We start from the raw sequence: 20,203 nt of genomic DNA on the forward strand, positions 1-20,203 counted from the left end.
CTCATTTACTTTATCCTTACCAGAGTAGGGTGTTTGCATCAAAACATTCCCTCTCCTTACACAACCCCCCAGTACATCTAACACCTTCGTTTGCAACCTTGACCATTCTATTCTTTTTTACCTTCAAAGAGTCATCAAAACATGTTAAACATGTATTTAAACATGTGCTTAAAACAATTGCACATCTTGCAAACAAATTAAGCACTTATAATTACAAGTCTATAAACAAATATTAGTAAAGGAGAGACCTAATATAACTCATATACTATTGTACTTTTACTGTACTGACTGGACGTTTAATATTCATTCTCTTTTTACACTGTATGTCTATTTTGTTCTCTTAAGATATTTGTTGACACTCAGCAAAAATATAAAGATCCATTCTAAATTTAAATCGCATAGCCAAAACCCCTTTTTCCCATATGCACCACAGCAACAACATTTCTTAATTTCTTTAGTCTTTTAACACCTTAAGTAATGACCTTCTTTCATTCTTTAAAGAAAACTTAGCAGATTATATGAACATACATACACCCATAATGCAAAATACTGTAGACCACTTTGACTGTCCTACGTTACAGTCAGTGTATCTACACAACAAATTATTTTATTACTTCTATGCAACAGAAAGAGAAGCAAAGATTTAGCTGGCGCTGTTGGTTACCTAAATACCCTTCCCAAAAGGATACTGAACTGCAGTTTCTAATACATGGAGTCCTAAATAAAGACTCGGGTCTCCCACAGACCCTACAATGTTACACTCCTGTGAGTGTGTCTATTAAGGTGTGGTCTGTCCTTCCTTTCTCTTTAAATTTAAAAGGCTAAGACTTTATCAGAGCCAGGGTAAGGAAGAATTTGTCAAAATAGACAAAGGTCTACCCACCATGGATGATTGTCTTATCCAGGACGAGCCCCCATTTGAAAGGAAATAGTTGGTATTCTGGACGACCACCCCTTCTGTAAGTACACCAACAGGGCCCTCAGATATAGGGAGACACTGAATGAAATGAGAGACAGGTTGTGCATTCGTAAGATGTCTGCTTTATTGTAGCTCGTGTCTAAGCTTTTATTCAGTTACAGTTACAAAACAAAGAAAGGCATGATTACAAAGAAGGCACACGTGTCCTTCTGCTTACACAAGCTTATTCTATGGAAAGTTACATATTGTGCAAATTATCATATGACTGATCTTACAACACACAGTTTTATCACAAGACAAGATACTGCAAAACAATATATATTTACTTTAGCAAAGAAAAATGATAACTTTAAAGATTTAAAGATGTGGTTTGTATATTAGATTACAAATCACAAGGGGCTTTTTACATGATCCTTTCACATTCCTTCCTTTCTTCTTTCCTCCCTTCCTTCTTTCCTCTCTCCCTCTCTTCCATCATTCTTTCTTTCCTCCCTTACCCTCTTTCCTCCCTTCTTATTTCCCTCCCTCTCTTCCTTCCTCACTTCCCTCCTTTCCCCTGCCTCCCCTCTCTCCCCCATTTAAACTCTAAAGTACCCTCAGAGTATGCAGGTATAACAATGTTAGATTCATTTCAATGAGCAATAATCTATCCTTCCTTCCTTTTTTCTCTCTTTCCTTACACCCCCCCCCCTTCTTTCTGCTCTTCCTTCCTTATCTCCCTTCCTTTCTTTGTTCCTCCCTCTCTTCTTCTTATGTTCCTTCTTTCCTCCCTCCCTCTCTTTCTTCTTTCCTTCTTTACTTCCCCCTTTTCTATACCTCACCTCTCTCTATTCTCTCTTCTCCTTAATTTTTTTTCCTTCCACCGCTTGTGTCCCCTTGTTTAGCCATGGCTCACTGTGCGCTTCACTATTTAATCCTTATGTTTTATTTTATTTACCACACTGTCTCTGTTTTTTTTTATATTTAATATACATATATATATTTTTTTATTTATTATTTCTGCCCTATTGCTGAAAATAATTTTGATGTATAGGGGTGTGTGTGTGAGGGTGAAAGTGTTAATAAAATAATCCATACAGTAGGCCAGGTATGCACTGCCACATCATCAGAAAAGTTTGTTAGACCCACTTACTAAATCACGTAATGCTAACACATAGATCACTCACTAATATTTTTCTCAGTATCAGGCCAGGAGGTCTCTTACCTCCCTTCCTTTACATACTTGGTTAATATAAACATGCATATAATGCAAAGAATGCTGCAAAGAATCATTGGGTGGTTAGGTCATGCACCATTACTTGGATGACATTTATTGTCCAAAGGAGGTGAACATTTTTTCTGGACTAAAATATTCACTAGTATTAGGCTAGGCTATGCTATACTAGTATACCAGTAATATGCTAAATGATTGATAAAACTCTTTGCTGGTTGCAGCTAAAATAAAAAGCTATTGTTTAGGCTCACCACAGGTAACAGTCATTCTGTAGTGACCAGGGGCTGCTCCAGTGTCCTAATAGACCACCAAATAAAATGTTGAGGGGCTCATTCTCCTGTAATTACTTACCTTGAGGTGCGACCTCTGTCAACCATGTCCAGGGCCCCTTGGAATCTGAACGCCTTCTGGCTTAATTTATTCCCATCCCATGTGCAGATAGTAACCAAAATTGTGGAATTCTGGCATACACATGGGTGTCAGTCTAGGGTAGGAGGCATATGGGAGACCTTTAAAGCCTTCCTTTGTGAAATATTTATCAGGGAGATCCACATAATTAAACAGGCCATCAATGCCCAAAGAGAAGGGCTGGAGCGACTGGTGGGTGATCTGGAGGTGGAATTTATCTCTGATCCCACTGAGGAACGCAGGGAATCATGGCTATCAGCTAGTGTGGCATTTAGCCGCCTTGCTACTACGGCGGTGAGGTGGAAATGCTTCTTTAATAAATTAGCGTATTATGAGGAGGGAGAACATACTGGTCGCCTGTTAGCTAAAATAGCACATTCTCAGCAGGTGTCACCCTCCATTGGTGCATTAAAGACTCAGACAGGAGTGGTAACCAATGCCCCGGATCTCATTATGTCTGAGTTGGTATCATATTACTCCACTCTATATCAGTCTAAACAGACTTATTTAGTGGACTCCTTACAAGCTTATCTTGGGGAAATTGAACTCCCCACTTTGTCTGACGCTGCTAAGAATCAATTAGTTGCTCCCCTTACTTTGCAGGAGCTTCAGGCGGCGACCGGAATGTTTCCTAACTCAGAAGCACTAGGTGAGGACAGCATTCCTATTGAGGTGTACAAACAATATGCTGGCAGTATGTTACCAAAGCTATTGTGTTCAATGAGACTAAGGAGTGCAAGAGACTTCCCTTGTCCATGACCAAAGCCATTATAGTTCTGTTATTAAAACCAGGCAAGGATCCGTGGATCCTGATTCATATAGACCTATATCCCTTCTGCAGAATGATGTGAAAATATTGGCTAAGGTCTTGGCTGTACAGCTGAATGGGGTGATATCCACTATCATTCACTCTTACCAGGCAGGGTTTATGCCCAAGAAGGCTACAACGATAAACCTGCGTAGACTTTTCCTCAATATGAAATCGACGGCTGATAACATGGGGGATAAAGCACTGCTATCTTTAGACGCTCATAAAGCTTTTGATAGCATTGAGTGGACATACTCGTGGGCCATATTGAGAAAATTTGGGTTCTGAGAAGAATTTATTTCCTGGGTCCAGTTTCTATATAGTGCTCCCAAAGCGGCCATTAGAAAGACTGGAAAAGTGTCTCCAGACTTTAGTCTTTATAGGGGTACCAGACAGGGCTGTCCTTTGTCCCCTCTCCTGTTTGAGCCTTTAGCAGTCCGTTCCAACCCTGCTATTCAAGGTTTTAGATATGGGGAACTTCAGGAAAAACAAATGTTGTATGCGGATGACACCATGTTACTTTTAGGAGATAGCGCAACATCATTACAGGAAGCTATGAAGGGTTGTGGAGACCTTTGATCGTTACTCTGGATTGGTTGTAAATTGGACCTCGCTAATGTTCTTAGATAGGATGCCAGCTTCACAGTTGATGACGCTTCTTGACATTCCAGTCTCTAGGAGCAATACATTTTTGGGTATTCAGGTTACTCCAAACCTTCTGGATTATATCAGGCTAAACCTAACCCCTTTACTTAACTGTAGTATAGATCAGATAAAGGTGTGGTCCAGATTGAAACTGTCACCAGTAGGTAGGATCAACCTCATAAAAATGATTCTTTTGCCACAAATTTTATACGTGCTCCATAACTCACCGCTAGTTATTCCGTTGAAGCGGTTCCGTATTATTAACTCTATGTTTTGGTCCCTCATATGGCACTCTACAAATGCTAGAGTGAGACTAGAACAGCTTCAGCGGTCTAGGGATGCGGAAGGGATGGCACTACCAAGCCCATGGCTGTACTATCTAGCCTCCCAGATTCAGCACAAAGCCAGGACGATTAACCCAGACTCTGCTTTGAATCTTGATAATACAACTACTAAGCTCCTTGGATTTACGGTTGGGACAGGGGTTGCTGAAGGGTTGGAAGCCTTGTAGTTCAGTAAATCAAACAAATTGTACCCCACGTATAATTTAATTACAACATTTGGAACAAAGTAAGACCACTACAACAGGCCACTGGGTTTTTAATAAGTTTAGCCCTATATGTCATAACAATCGGTATAATGAGATAGAGACATTGCAATACGCCCAAAAATGGCAACAACACGGGGTTATCCACTTGCATCAAATATTTCGAAATGGAGAGTTGCATTCCTTTTCCGCTCTCCAGTCGGAATTTCAGCTCCCCACATCCATGCAGTTCTATTATTTACAACTTCAGCTGCGATTAGGGCTCAAAAAGATGCTGAGGCATGGAAGCCCTACTTCTATTTTTAATTACATGTACGAGGTGTCATCTTATAAGGGCTTTATCTCCTGCAGCTATGCTATGTTACTGAATGTGTTTCTTCCAGACTCTACCCATAAGGAAATGTCCCAATGGTTGCGGGATGTTGGGCTCTTTGAGGAGAAACAGTGGGAGGAAGCGCTATTAGCGGTTACGCAGTGTTCTTTAAATGTTGCCCAAGGCCTGTCACAGTTGTATTTACTCCTACAGGTTCATTACACCCCTGCCAAGTTACCAAGAATGGGAGTACGCGATAATCCATCCTGTACTCGTTGCATGAGTAATCATGGTGATATAATACACCTTCTCTGGCGTTGCCCTATATTACATGTTTACTGGAAGGAGGTTATAGGTATCATTATCCAGGTTTTTCAGGTTCAGATTAGAGAGGACCCCAAACAATGTCTGCTGGGTATCATAGAGGATGTTTTGATGAAGGAAGCCCCTAAGCAAGTAATAGCTAGAGCACTTTTTCAGGCCCGGAAATTAATTCTGTGGCACTGGAAATCTACAGAACCCCCTATGGTGAAGGAATGGATAGAGCAAATGGGAAATACTTTGAGGCTAGAAAAATACATTTACCAGCATAGGGGCAGCCTAAGCAAATTTGATAAGCTGTGGGAAGCCTGGTTGGGTATTCCCAGCCTGGCCCCGGTAGATCTTGTTCTGGGCCAGATGCTATAGCCAAGATGCTCTGGAATCGTCATCTGTTGGGTAACTCACTCATGTTGAGTGGGGGAAGTGATGTGCCTTTTTATGTGCGTAGTTGGGTATGGATTCATGTTAAGTCTCTGCAAACAAGGCCACGTGTTGAGGCTTACTGTTTCTATAGTGTAGCTGTTATTACTGAATATGCTTGCTTGATACCCTCAGTTTTCTATGCTGAGCTAAAGATTGTGAATGTATAACAAACTGTATTGCTCTGAACCCTGTAACGGATACTATATATATGTTGAATAAAATTAGCTTTGAGATAAAAAACATTTTGAGGGGCCAGTAGGATAAAATGATGATCACTTTGGATCAGGTTTAAGACTAATATGAACAAAAATTACATGGTCTAACACCTGTAATCGTACAATAATGACAAAATACACTCACCAGCCACTTTACTAGGTACACCTTGCTAGTACCAGATTGGGCCCCCTTTTGCCTTCAGAACCGCCTTAATTCTTGGTGGCAGAGATTCAACAAAGTGTTGGAAACATTCCTCAGAGATTTTGGACCATATTGACATGATAGCATCACACAGTTGCTGCAGATTTGTCGGCTGCACATCCATGATGCAAATCTCCCCTTCCACCACATCCCAAAGGTGCTCTATTGGATCATGATCTGGTGACTGTGGAGGCCATTGAAGTACAACGAACTCATTGTCATGTTCAAGAGTTTGTGATGATTTGAACTTTGTGATATGGTGCATTATCCTGCTGGAAGTAGCCATCAGAAGATGGGTACACTGTAGTCATAAAGGGATGGAAATGGTCAACAACAATACTCAGGTAGGCTGTGGCATTTAAACGATGCTCAATTGGTCCAAGCCTGAACCGTTGATACAGAATGGATCAATGCTTTCATGTTGTTTATGCCAAATTCTGGCCCTACCATTTGAATTTTGAAGCTGAAATCAAGAATTATCAGACCAAGCAACGGTTTTCCAATCTTCTATTGTCCAGTTTTGGTAAGCCTGTGCAAATTGTAGCCTCAGTTTTCTGTTCTTAGCTGACAGGAGTGGCACCCGGTGTGGTCTTCTGCTGCTGTAGCCCATCTGCTTCAAGGCTCGATGTGTCGTGTGTTCAGAAATGGTATTCTGCATACCCTGGTTATAACGAGTGGTTATTTGAGTTACTATTGCCTTTCTATCATTTCAAACCATCTGACCTCTGACATCAACAAGGCATTTTTGCCCACACAACTGCCACTCACTGGATATTTTTTTTTTCGTACCATGCTCTCTAAACCCTAGAGATGGTTGTGTGTGAAAATACGAGGAGATCAGCAATTTTTGAAATGCTCAGACCAGCCCATCTGGCACCAACAACCATGCCATGTTCAAAGTCACATAAATCCACTTTCTTCCCCATTCTGATGCTCGGTTTGAACTTCAGCAAGTTGTCTTCACCACGTCTAGATGCCTAAATGCATTGAGTTGCTGCCATGTGATTGGCTGATTAGCAATTTGTGTTACCAAGCAATTGAACAGCTGTATCTCATAAAGTGGCTGGTGAGTGTAAATTATAGATGTTGATTTTAAAAAATTTGTAAAATATACAATGTTCAACAACGTTATAGCTGCATAGAATGTATCATCTCCATTTTTCAAAGGAGCCCCAGGGCACTCGGTAGAAGACCTGTGGCATAGGCCTTGGATGCCAGGATCTAGCAACGCCCCTGGTGGGGGCCTCTCTGCTGGGCAGTGGGAAAAGAGAGAAGACAGGAGACTAAGCTCTGCCCAACTCCATTCAAAATACACGGATCTATTAGGAAGGTCCTTCCGTAAGGCTTCAGTCCAAACCTTAAAAAAAAAAAAAAATCTTATTAAGGAGGCTTTTCCATAGCTACCAACATTTACAATGACATATTTTTCAGGGACCTTCAGAAGATCGCCTAGCATTTTAAAGCACATTATACTCAATACAGTCCTAGAGGAACAAGAATTCCTATATACCCTATGAAAAACAATTTTTTATTTTTTTTTTTTGAAAAATTGACAATTTGTATTAATTTTTCCAGAAGAAAACACAAATAATAACATAGAGTACAAGGTAATACAATATGAAGCATAATAGGTACTTCTGAGGCAGAGTCCAAACTTGATAGCACTCATAAGAAGATGCTGATCACTATGTGCATATCGATCTGTTTGTTAAGAACATATTACATTGCCAAAACATTACCTTAGTCATATATTACTGGTTATATACCTTGTGCAACATAACAAAAATTAAATAGATAAAAGGAAATAAAAGACTATAAGGTAGAGAGAAGAGTAGAGAAGAGGGGGAGTTAGCAGAAAGTTTAAAATGGGGTGAGTAAGAGTGAATAGAGAGTAGGGAAAAAAGATGAAGGTAATGGAGCCACGCCCCGCCCTGAAGCCCAACCCTCCACCATCAGAAGAGGAAATCAACAACCCTAGGCCCGTCACATGGAAAATTAGGTTATGGGATTTTCAAAAAGGACCCACAGCTCCCATATTTGATTATGCTTCTCAAGATCATCATTTAAGGAGGCTGTGAGATATTCCATTCTCTTGACATCCCTGATCCCAGAGTGCAATTCCGATATCGAAGGTGGTTCCCTCTGCTTCCATTTTAATTCCACCAAGCATTGTGAGGCAGTTAATATATGTGACAAAAGTTTCTTGGACCTTTTAGGGAGAGAGGTTGGTGGGAGACCCAGCAAGAAAACCTTTGGATCGAAAGGCACCTCAGCATCCAGGATGGACCCAAGCAGGGAGTGAACCATTTCCCAGTACGGGGCAATCAGAGGACAGGTCCAGTAAATGTGAAACAACGTCCCTCTGTCATTATAGCATCGCCAGCAGCGAGAGTCAGACAATGGATACATGGAGTGGAGTAAGTCTGGGGTTTGGTACCAATGGAACAAAATCTTATATTGGTTCTCTTTATATAGCGTGCACATAGAGCTTTTAGAGGCCTGTGACCATATAAGCTGCCATGTGTGTAGAGGGGGGTCCGCACCCAAGGCTCGCTCCCACTTACCCATATATGCATGCCGAGGACCCTCTGGCGAGAAGTCATGCGTTAGGAGCTGATAGGTCTGTGAGATCATGCCTTTAGGAGATGAGCTCTCTAAGCACAACTTTTCAAAATCGGTTAACGGGGAGAATTGAAGGTTAGGAACTAGAGATTGTGCATAATGTCGTATTTGTAGATAGCTAAAAAAAGCCTGTTTGGGAATATCAAATTCTTTTTGTAGATCTTGAAATGATCTTAATATGCGGGTCCTAGGGTCAATCAGCTGGCCATAACGGAATAGGTTCCTTTCCATCCAGAAATGGGACATCTGTGAAGTCAGGCTGTCTGGGATGTTGGGAGTAAATAGGAAGGACGTAACCGGTGAGGAAGGGGTGGTAAGTGGATATGTCGGTTTTACACGTTTCCACAGCTGGCGTAGAAGGGAATTGTTTAAGCTTGTCTAGTAGAGCTATACGGGCAGTGTTAGCATTCCTTTTGAGTGCCGTGGATAGTGAGATACATTGGCCTCTGAGGACCGCTTTATGACCCTCCCAGAGAGTGGCAATGGAAACCTCTGGTGAATTGTTTTCTGCAAAATATAATTTCATGGTTTTTTATAAGTCCTCCCTGGAGGGGTCATGTTTAGGCAGGAAATCGTTCAAACGCCAATGACATTTACGAAGGGTTCCCGAGGACAGTGCGAGAGACAGTGTGATTGGAGCGTGATCCGACCATGAGATTGCTTGAATATCTGAGCTCTTGCAAGCTCTCAGGGTTGGGGCATTTACAAAAAAGTAATCTAGGAGTGAATGGGATTTATGCAGGTGAGAGTAAAAGGTGAATTGTTTAGTTGAGGGGAAGGCAGTCCTCCAACAATCAAACAGAGCGTATTTCCTAGTTAATTGACGGAAGAGAGATGATCTTCTATCAAGGGCCTTGGGGGCCTGACTCTGTCCAAGCGAGTGTCTGTCTAGGCAGGAGGAGAAGGTCAGGTTAAAGTCTCCTCCGATAACCAGGTATTGATGGGGAAATGCAAATAGTCATTTATACACTTTAGATAGGAAAGAGGTTTGGTTAGTGTTAGGGGCATATATGTTACAGAGTGTGAGGTAAGGTTAGTATCTTTCCATGTACCTCTCAAGATAATAAAATGTACCTGGGGGTCCGAAATTATCGATTGTAACTTAAAGGGGGAGTCTTTTTTAAACAGAATAGCCACTCCAGCTCGTTTACGAGGATTAGAGGCTAGGTATACCTGGGAGTAATACTTGGTGGCAAATGCCATATTGTCGGTCTTAGCAAGATGTGTTTCCTGAGTGAAAATGATGTCAGCTTTAGATCTTTTGAATTCCCTTAAGGCTAAGCTTCGTTTAGTGTTGAAGTTAAGGCCTTTCACATTTAATGACAGTATGTCAATCATCGGGTGGTAAAAAAAAAAAAGAGCATTAGCTTACCAAGACGACTGAAGTGGATTTGGATGTGGAGGACGGTGAACGGCTGAGCCTTCAGATAAGGCACGTACCTAGCAGGAAACATGCTTCTACAAACTGGACCTGGGCTCCAGAGGCTGGGGGCGCACACAACATGGTAGATAAGAAGGGAATAGTGGAGAGAAAAGCCAGTAGCAAGAGTAGAGAAAGATGTGGACGACAAAGAGAACAAAAATTAGTACAAAATCAAATAACAACCAAGTGTAGTTTAACCCACCTATACAAGGTGGTGGGTCGGAAACCCTCGAGGGTCCCCCCCCCCATGTAGGAGGTAGAAACAATACTCTCCAAGGGGGTTAAATGGGGGCCACTCGATGGTCTCCCGGGGGAGGACAGGACAGCTCCAGGCCGGTCGTCGTCCTTTCCCAGATCCGCCTGCAGTTAAATAATTATGCAGCACACCATAGTTAAGCAGCTAGATAAAGAAAAACTTATATTTAACAACTAGTAACTAGAATACCATTTGGTCTAAGCTAAGGCAACAAATAAAGTCAGCTGGTGCAGTTTTGCGCTCAGTATTGGACAAACCAGAATAGTATAGGGAGTACTGGTCAGCATGTAGGCCTAGAGGCCCCTCCAAATATCCTTTTAGGAACCTAGGGAGGGTGAAGGTAAATAAGTAAACGTAATAGTATACCCTAGTAAAGTACGGGGTGAGGGGGCAGGGAGGGATTGGGGGGGTAGGGAATGGTGAATATGGGGTGGGGGGGGATAAAAGGGAGGGCAGGGATAAGGAGATGGAGGGAAAGGGGGGGTAAGGGAAGGGGGGACCCCATTGATAATTTGGGAGAGCTTAAACATGACAATAGTATATTATCGGTAGTATATATACTAAACTTGTAGAAATGCAAAACCATAAAACTGTAATCCCACATAAAGGCAATTAGGGTCTAGCCCTCTATAAGGCAGGAAGAAAAACAGGATAATTCCTAAACTCTTAGCATGATAAGCAGTAATAGTGACTCCTATGCTAGTGTCTCATCGTGGTCTGGTGCCTCTCAAGCAGCAAAAAGTTATCTCTGATGGGCAATTGCCGGAGGGCTATTGGAATGCGGCCTCTGTCGCTTTCTCCCGTTCACCTGAACCCAGGGCTCTGGGCAAGGTGGTGGGGTTGGTAGGGGGTCCCACCCGGGAGTGGGCGGAACCGGAATGTCCAAATCTCTGCAAAATGAGTGTAGATCTTCTGGGTATCGCAGAGTGGTGGATCTCCCATCCTTCTTTGCTGTAAGGCTGAATGGGAAACCCCAATGGTATCGGAAGTCATGTTCCTTCAATGTTGTGAGGAGTGGTTGCAAGGAGCGTCTTTGCTGAAGGGTGATCCAGGACAAGTCTGGGTATAGCTGTATAGGAGCACCATCGAAGTCGATGGTATGCATGTTGCGCGCTTTTCTCATTATGTCCTCCTTCAGTGCATAATTATGAACCCTGCAAATAATGTCTCGTGGTCTTGGACCTGGTCCACGGGGCGAAGTGCGCGATGGGCCCGGTCCAATTTAACTCTTAGATTTTCCGGGCGACCCAGTACATTTTTGAAAATAGCTTGTAATGTGACTTGTAAGTCCTCATCCTGGGTCGCCTCTGGGAGGCCTTGGACTCTAATGTTATTGCGTCTGCCTCTATTATCGAGGTCCTCAAGGAGGCATTGAAACTCTCTGAGGGCCGAGGCTTGTGTGGACAATCGATCATGTATATGGGAGATTTCCATCTTTGTATCATATGCTTCTTCTTCTATGGAGTGGACTTTAGCAGCCAGGTGATGTAGATCAGTACGGAGCATGTTAATTTCAGATCTGCATGTATCACGTACCTCTTGAATTAGCATGCGAAAGTCCTGTTTTGTAGGCACACAACGAACATAGTCTCTCCATGAAGTACATGCCTCAGGTTCAGGGTCAGGGTCCATTATGACATGGGAGTGTGAATCCCTCACAGTAATGGAGGGGTGCTCGGCGGGGGGAGTCCCCTCTGAGATGCTTGTGGGGGGGGTCTTGGAGTTAGGCTGTATTGCTGGGTCAGTGGAGTATACATGGGCTGCATGTGCATATGCCCCCTGCAGCTCATCAGGCTGTGGTGATGAGGAAGGCCCTACGGCTTTGCTGGACTCCCTGCGCTGCGGGGATGAGGATAGTGTCTTGTCCCTTGGGGCCTGGGGTCTTTGTGGCAGAGAACCTGGGTCCCACTCCTGAGCTGAGGTTTCCCACAGAGGGGAGGCTTGGCCTGCGCTCGGTGACTGTGTAGGCCCCACTAGGCAGGGAGGAAACAGCTGGGACAAGCTGCCTAATGTGTCCTCCATAAGGGAAAGTGCAGGACCGGCCTGGGCGCTGGTTGGTGGGAGTGGTGGGTGACCGGGCAACAGATCCCCTTCAGAGGCATACCTGTCGGTTCACTGTCCCAGGGAGAGCCGCGGAGGAGAGGAGGAGAGGGCCGCTGCGTATGTTGGTGGAACCGGCGCCGGCGCCATCTTGGCCTCGTGGTGTCCCGCCGGAACTCCAAGGCCGAAGTACTCCGTAATGAGAGGTGGGGGAGCCGAGGAGGATCTTGTGATGTGTCCCTTAGGTTCTGTTACTTTAGCCTTTCGAGGTTTGCCCATGATAGCGGTGCTTTTTTGCTGCTTTTAGCTGTATGCAGGCGGATCTGGTCAGGAGCTCTAAGGAGACACGTCCGCTCCGGAGGCAATCCAAGCCACGCCCCAACAATTTTTTTTTTATATATGGCACTTATAGTTTATGTAATACAATTATTTTATATAGGTCTATTCAATACAGCCTCTGGCTCTAATCATGTGCTTCAAAAAAAAAAAACCCTGATTGGAATCCATGCGACCGGCGCCCTGCATGTAGATGAGGGGGCCGGATGCATGGATGGGGGGGGGCTGCCACTGCATCGGGGTATAAATACCACTTCGCCACCAACTATTCTAGTTTCACTACTCCATATCTCAGAATCTCTATGCGAACGTACAGCACAATGGTAAGCGATTTTGCTGACCATACATGCTTTGATAAATGAAGGATTTATAGAGGTAATCAATCTATAGACGACAATAATATGCTCTACACAGGGAAGTGGTTTTAGGTCAATAGTTAATATACCGGTGTAACTTACTATCGTAAGTTATCAATCGCATCTCTGTTTCCACAATGTAATCTCATAATCTGATCAATTCAAAATAAAATTGTATTCATGAACAAAGTATCTTAGTGATGCGGATTGATGCAAAACACACGGCGTGACCACACGGCTTGCTGCACTAGTCTACTGTTTGGATCTCCTCCCGGGAATCACCGCAGACGAACAGATCTTCACAATCGGTGAGAGAGTATCGAGTGACGGTACACAGTGAGATGTTTTACTGAATGCTTTCTTTTAACCATTGTTTGTAAGTGCATAGGGTTAAGGGGGGAGTTGTTATACAATAAAATTTTAACAGAGTTATGCTATGAGGATTGTTTTCCTTTATGATTGAGCCCATGGAACTGTTCATGACCATAGGAGTGAGAATAATGTGAATTGGAGACAGTGCACCAATCCATTGTCTCGGTGAACTATTTGAGATATCCTAGAAGATAACCCCTTGATATTATTTGTCTGGGCATAACATATCCAAAGTGTGATTTGACATAATTCTGGTAAGTGCAACTCCTAGGGGAGTGGAATCACGTGGGGCGGTGAAGGTGGATTCTCCATACACCTGACAATTTCCCATGAACTGTCGCCCAAGCACTTAGACCGTATTTGTCTCACTTGGTGTTTTTTTCACTATTGTCACCTAACGGTGCACAACATATCATTTTAAAGCGCTGCTTTGCCTTAACCACTTCAGCCCCGGACCATTTGGCTGGCCAAAGACCAGAGCACTTTTTGCGTTCCGGCACTGCTTTGATATAACTGACAATTGCGCGGTCGTGCGACGTGGCTCCCTAACAAAATTGACGTCCTTTTTTCCCTACAAATAGAGCTTTCTTTTGGTGGTATTTGATCACCTCTGCGGTTTTTATTTTTTGCGCTATAAACAAAAAAAAGAGCAACAATTTTGAAAAAACGCATTATTTTTTACTTTTTTTTACTTTTTGCTATAATAAATATCCCCCAAAAATATATAAAAAAACATTTTTTTTTCCTCAGTTTAGGCTGATACGTATTATTCTACATATTTTTGGTAAAAAAAAATCGCAATATGCATTTATTGATTGGTTTTGGCAAAAGTTATAGCATCTGCAAAATACGGGATAGTTTTATGGCATTTTTATTAATAATTTTTTTTTACTAGTAATAGCGGCGATCAGCGATTTTTTATCGTGACTGCGACATAATGGCAGATAGATCGGACACTTTTGGCGCTATTTTGGGACCATTCACATTTATACAGCGATCAGAAATGCATTGATTACTGTGTAAATGTGACTGGCAGTGAAGGGGTTAACCAGGAGGGGGTGCTGCATGAGTTAAGTGTGTCCTAGGGAGTGATTCTAACTGTAGGGGGGTGGGCTATGTGTGACACGACACTGATCACCGCTCCTGATCACAGGGAGCTGTGATCAGTGTCATTAGGCAGAACGAGGAAATGCCTGTTTACATCAGCATTTCCCCGTCCTTCCTCTCCATGAGACGATCGCGGGTATCCCTGCGGACATCGAGTTCGCAGGACCCGCGATCACACTCCCTGAGCTCATGGCAGCAATTTAAAGGGACGTACCTATACGCCAATTTGCCTGTCCATGCTATTCTGCCGACGTAAATATTCACGCGGCGGTCGGGAAGCGGTTAAGGACTTTTTAGAATAACCTTTATGGCTTATGGACTATGATGTATTGTATTAATATAGTGGCTGCTAGTTTTACCAACTTTTTATTAAGAGTAATTAACCCTCATATAGATTGAAACGCCGGATAAGTGACCCTGTTTACTCTACTTTGCTTGTGATGTAAAACAATTGCCGACAAGAGCCACAGCAGTGCAGCGGCTGGTCGGGAAGGGGTTAAAAAGGATAGGGAGGTGGTACAAAATGTAATAGCTGTGGGGGATGAGCTGATGGAGTTGGTTGAAGTACAGGTTTTAAGCTGGCCATAGATGGTTCGAATCTCAACCGGTTCCTGATGATTGCGAACCATGTATGTGCAGGCTGAATGTACCCAAGTTGATTGATCAATCAACTTGGGTACGACCAGCCTGTCGGATTTTCCATGTGATTGCTAGCAGCTGTTATAGCTGCTAAGAATAATCACTATGTTTTCCCAGTAAGCACAGCTTCCACCGCCCTCCCGCCGGGAGAACACAATGGGACTGCACAAGGTGAAGTCTCAGTAAGTGTTGATGGGGGAATCTGGTGGTTACAGGAAAGAAAATCTCTCTGTCTATGGCTGGCTTTAGGTGGAGGTGGAGTAGGTTTCCTTGAATAAATGAGTTTTCAGGGATTGCCTAAAGGCAAACAGGGTAGGAGATAACCGGACATACTGGGGTAGGGAGTTCAAGGGATGGGAGAGACTCCTGGAGGCAAGCATGGGAGGAGAAACAAGGGAGCTAGAGAGCAAGATGTCATTGGAGGAGGGGTGTGAACGATTTAACGACATGTAAAACACTGTTAAAAAAAGCAGAGGGGATCAGCTATCTGTCTTAATATCAGACTCCATCAACAAAGGCTACTATAGCATCTGTACGCAGCTATCATTCAACTATACAACTATATGGTTCAATTAGTATATAGAAAAAATCTGGATCTGCTTAGGCAGCAGGGTTTTTTTTTTAATTGTTGAAGTTGTGCTGTAGGCTGTAGGTAAGATTATGTTCCATGGCCATATCTGGGAACTCTTTTAAATCAGTGGGCCTGAGAATGGGGGTGAGATATTGGAAACAGTGGGGGAGAGATGAATAGCACTGTGCTTAGAGCGTCAAAAACGTTTGTAATAGTTTTAGCATGCATCAAAATAGTGGCAATAGTTGTGTCACACAGCAGCTAACGGAAGCGTTTATTAGCAGAGCCAATATAAAGGGCTGACAGTGATGAAGATGGAAATGGCACAGCTTCGGTGTAGGGAGTAAATGCCCCTGTGTTGGTGGTGCCACTGTAAGGAAAATTGCTACCCCACTGGTATCAGTTGGACAAAAAATGTAGCTATGTTACTGAAGTTAGTCTGCGAAGAACTGCCTTGGTATGCATGTCTTGGGATGCCAAACACCACTGCAGGCAACTAAACAGCAACCAACTGCAGATATTATCCATGATCTGCCTCCTTCCCATAGAACACGAGAATTTAGGCTGCACACCACTCTGGTTTTTGCTGAGCAACAACAAACTTTATTGGCACTAGGCCAGGTCTATGATCTCCCCCCCATGTTATCTCTCCTCCTCTTCAGTAAAACTTTCAATCATGCTCAAATTTCCCAACCTTAGCCTATATCTGATGATAGGAATGTTTGGAATGAATGTTTTTCACCTATCAACTAATTAGCCAAAAATTCACAGTACTATTTTTCATAGCACTTTGAAATGTAATTGCACTGTTTGATTCACTTATTATTATTTTTTTAAGATTGAACACCTATATAGAAATGCAGTGGCCCTTTAAGGGCACAACTTTAAATAGAGAGGAGCATCCCCATTATAAGCCCATTGACCAGTCCATTGCATCGTTCTGACGAAGCTCACACAGCTGAGAGAAATGCATAAATATTATGGTGTTTGGCAGCCCAGCCTTGCGGCCACACACATGAAGCCTCTATCTGCTCCACTCATCACCGCACGGAGCGGGGTGGACATCAGTGAGAACCAGTGTACATCTACATCTACAGCCAGGAAAAGCTTTAATCAACACATCTTTCTGGATGATTGTTTCAACTACCTGAACTGACCCAGAGACCAGCTTGTTGGACACTTGAAGAGCTAAATGGTATCGGCTTACGGAAGCAAGCAGCACGGCGGGTGAGATTGTTTCAGGGGACACTGTAGTTCCGTCATTCGCAATCCATCTTATGCAATATATATGCTAAGTTTTCTATCCTCCATCCGTGGTAGCTCCTTGCTACCTATACCTACACCTCATGTTCTCTCATAGCCAAGTCCAGATGTCCATCGTATTTCTAAGCTCATCCATATATATACATATGTCAGTAACTTCCTTTCTTACTACTGACTTAATTACAATGCTGAGTTCCCAAACTGATATTCCTGGTTTTCACACTGTGATACCACTACCTCATCTATACTCAGGGGATTCCTGAATTTCCGGCATATTTATACCTGGTGTCACCGGAGGCTGATTTTAGACTTTCAACATCAAGTTACATAGTTACATAGTTACATGTAGGTGAGGTTGAAAAAAGACACAAGTCCATCAAGTCCAACCTATGTGTGTGATTATGTGTCAGTATTACATTATATATCCCTGTATGTTGCGGTCATTCAGGTGCTTATCTAATAGTTTCTTGAAACTATCAATGCTCCACGCTGAGACCACTGCCTGTAGAAGGGAATTCCACATTCTTGCCGCTCTTACAGTAAAGAACCCTCTACGTAGTTTAAGGTTAAACCTCTTTTCTTCTAATTTTAATGAGTGGCCACGAGTCTTGTTAAACTCTCTTCTGCGAAAAAGTTTTATCCCTATTGTGGGGTCACCAGTACGGTATTTGTATATTGAAATAAAATCCCCTCTCAAGCGTCTCTTCTCCAGAGAGAATAAGTTCAGTGCTCGCAACCTTTCCTCATAACTAATGTTCTCCAGACCCTTTATTAGCTTTGTTGCCCTTCTTTGTACTCGCTCAATTTCCAGTACATCCTTCCTGAAGACTGGTGCCCAGAACTGGACATCATAATCCAGGTGCGGCCGGACCAGAGCCTTGTAGAGTGGGAGAATTATCGTTTTATCTCTGGAGTTGATCACCTTTTTAATGCATGCCAATATTTTGTTTGCTTTGTTAGCAGCAGCTTGGCATTGCCTGCCATTGCTGAGCCTATCATCTACTAGGACCCCCAGGTCCTTTTCCATCCTAGATTCCCCCAGAGGTTCTCCCCCCAGTGTATAGATTGCATTCATATTTTTGCCACCCAAATGCATTATTTTACATTTTTCTACATTGAACCTCATTTGCCATGTAGTCGCCCACCCCATTAATTTGTTCAGGTCTTTTTGCAAGGTTTCCACATCCTGCGAAGAAGTTATTGCCCTGCTTAGCTTAGTATCGTCTGCAAATACAGAGATTGAACTGTTTATCACATCCTCCAGATCATTTATGAACAAATTAAATAGGATTGGTCCCAGCACAGAACCCTGGGGAACCCCACTACCCACCCCTGACCATTCTGAGTACTCCCCATTTATCACCACCCTCTGAACTCGCCCTCGTAGCCAGTTTTCAATCCATGTACTCACCCTATGGTCCATGCCAAAGGACCTTATTTTGTACAGTAAAGGTTTTTGGGGAATTGTGTCAAATGCTTTTGCAAAATCCAGATACACCACGTCTACGGGCCTTCCTTTATCTAGATGGTAACTCACCTCCACATAGAAGGTTAATAGATTGGTTTGGCAAGAACGATTCTTCATGAATCCATGCTGATTACTGCTAATGATACCATTCTTATTACTAAAATCTTGTATATAGTCCCTTATCATCCCCTCCAAGAGTTTACATACTATTGATGTTAGGCTAACTGGTCTGTAATTCCCAGGGATGTATTTTGGGCCCTTTTTAAATATTGGTGCTACATTGGCTTTTCTCCAATCAGCTGGTACCATTCCAGTCAGTAGACTGTCTGTAAAAATTAGGAACAGCGGTCTGGCAATCACTTGACTGAGTTCCCTAAGTACCCTCGGATGCAAGCCATCTGGTCCCGGTGATTTATTAATGTTAAGTTTCTCAAGTCTAATTTTAATTCTGTCCTCTGTTAACCATGGAGGAGCTTCCTGTGTTGTGTCATGAGGATAAACACTGCAGTTTTGGTTACTGAAGCCCCCCGATTCACTCTTGAAGACTGAGGAGAAGAATAAATTCAATACCTTCGCCATCTCCTGATCCTTTGTAACCAGATGTCCTTCCTCATTCTTTATGGGGCCAATATGGTCTGTCCTCCCTTTTTTACTGTTTACATACTTAAAGAATTTCTTGGGATTTTTTTGCTCTCCTCCGCTATGTGTCTTTCATGTTCTATCTTAGCTGTCCTAATTGCACCCTTACATTTCTTGTTGCATTCTTTATAAAGTCTGAATGCTGAGGATGATCCCTCAACCTTGTATTTTTTGAAGGCCTTCTCCTTTGCTTTTATATGCATTTTTACATTGGAGTTAAGCCATCCAGGACTTTTGTTCGCTCTTTTAAATTTATTACCCAGTGGGATACATTGGCTAATGCCCTTATTTAAAGCAAACCCATCTCTCCTCCGTATTCTTTGTTCCTAATATTTTATCCCAATTTATGCCTTTTAGCAAGGTTTGTAGTTTAGGGAAGTTGGCTCTTTTGAAATTCAGTGTCTTTGTATTCCCTTTATGTTTCCTATTTGTGTGATTTATACTGAAACTAATTGACCTGTGATCGCTGTTACCTAAATTGCCCCGTATTTCCACATCCATGATCAGGTCTGTATTGTTGGTAATCAGTAGATCCAGTAATGTTTTATTTCTAGTTGGTGCGTCTACCATCTGACCCATAAAATTGTCCTGCAAGACATTAAGGAACTGGCGAGACTTAAATGAATGCGCGGTTCCCTCCGCCCAGTCTATGTCTGGATAATTAAAATCCCCCATTATGATAACACTTCCCATCCTTGCTGCTAATCCAAATTGTGATAGGAGATCTGTCTCCACTTCCTCCCTCAGGTTAGGGGGCCTATAGCATACTCCCAGTATTATTTTCCCCTTAGCTTCATCCCTTTGAAGCTCTACCCATAAGGATTCCACCTCCTCTCTAGCTCCCTCAGTGATGTCATCTCTCACATTCACTTGTACATTATTCTTGATATATAGGCATACCCCTCCCCCTTTTTTACCCTCTCTATCCTTGCGGTATAGGGTATACCCTTGAATGTTTGCCAGACAATCATGAGAGCTGTTGAACCAGGTCTCTGAACTTCCTGCAAAATCCAAATCCTCCTCGTATCTCTAGTTCACCCATCTTGTCCGCCATGCTCCTGGCATTGGTGAACATGCCATATAGTTTAGACCGGTCG

General features: G+C 42.9%; 1 protein-coding gene across 5 annotated transcripts in view; it reads left to right on the plus strand.

The window, feature by feature from the left end:
- CLNK (cytokine dependent hematopoietic cell linker) overlaps nt 1–20,203 on the plus strand; it is a 258,741-nt gene that overhangs the window by 102,694 nt on the left and 135,844 nt on the right. The window lies entirely within an intron of this gene.

The sequence above is a fragment of the Aquarana catesbeiana genome, linkage group LG01 (assembly GCF_042186555.1).
Source record: "Aquarana catesbeiana isolate 2022-GZ linkage group LG01, ASM4218655v1, whole genome shotgun sequence".
NCBI lineage: Eukaryota > Metazoa > Chordata > Amphibia > Anura > Ranidae > Aquarana > Aquarana catesbeiana.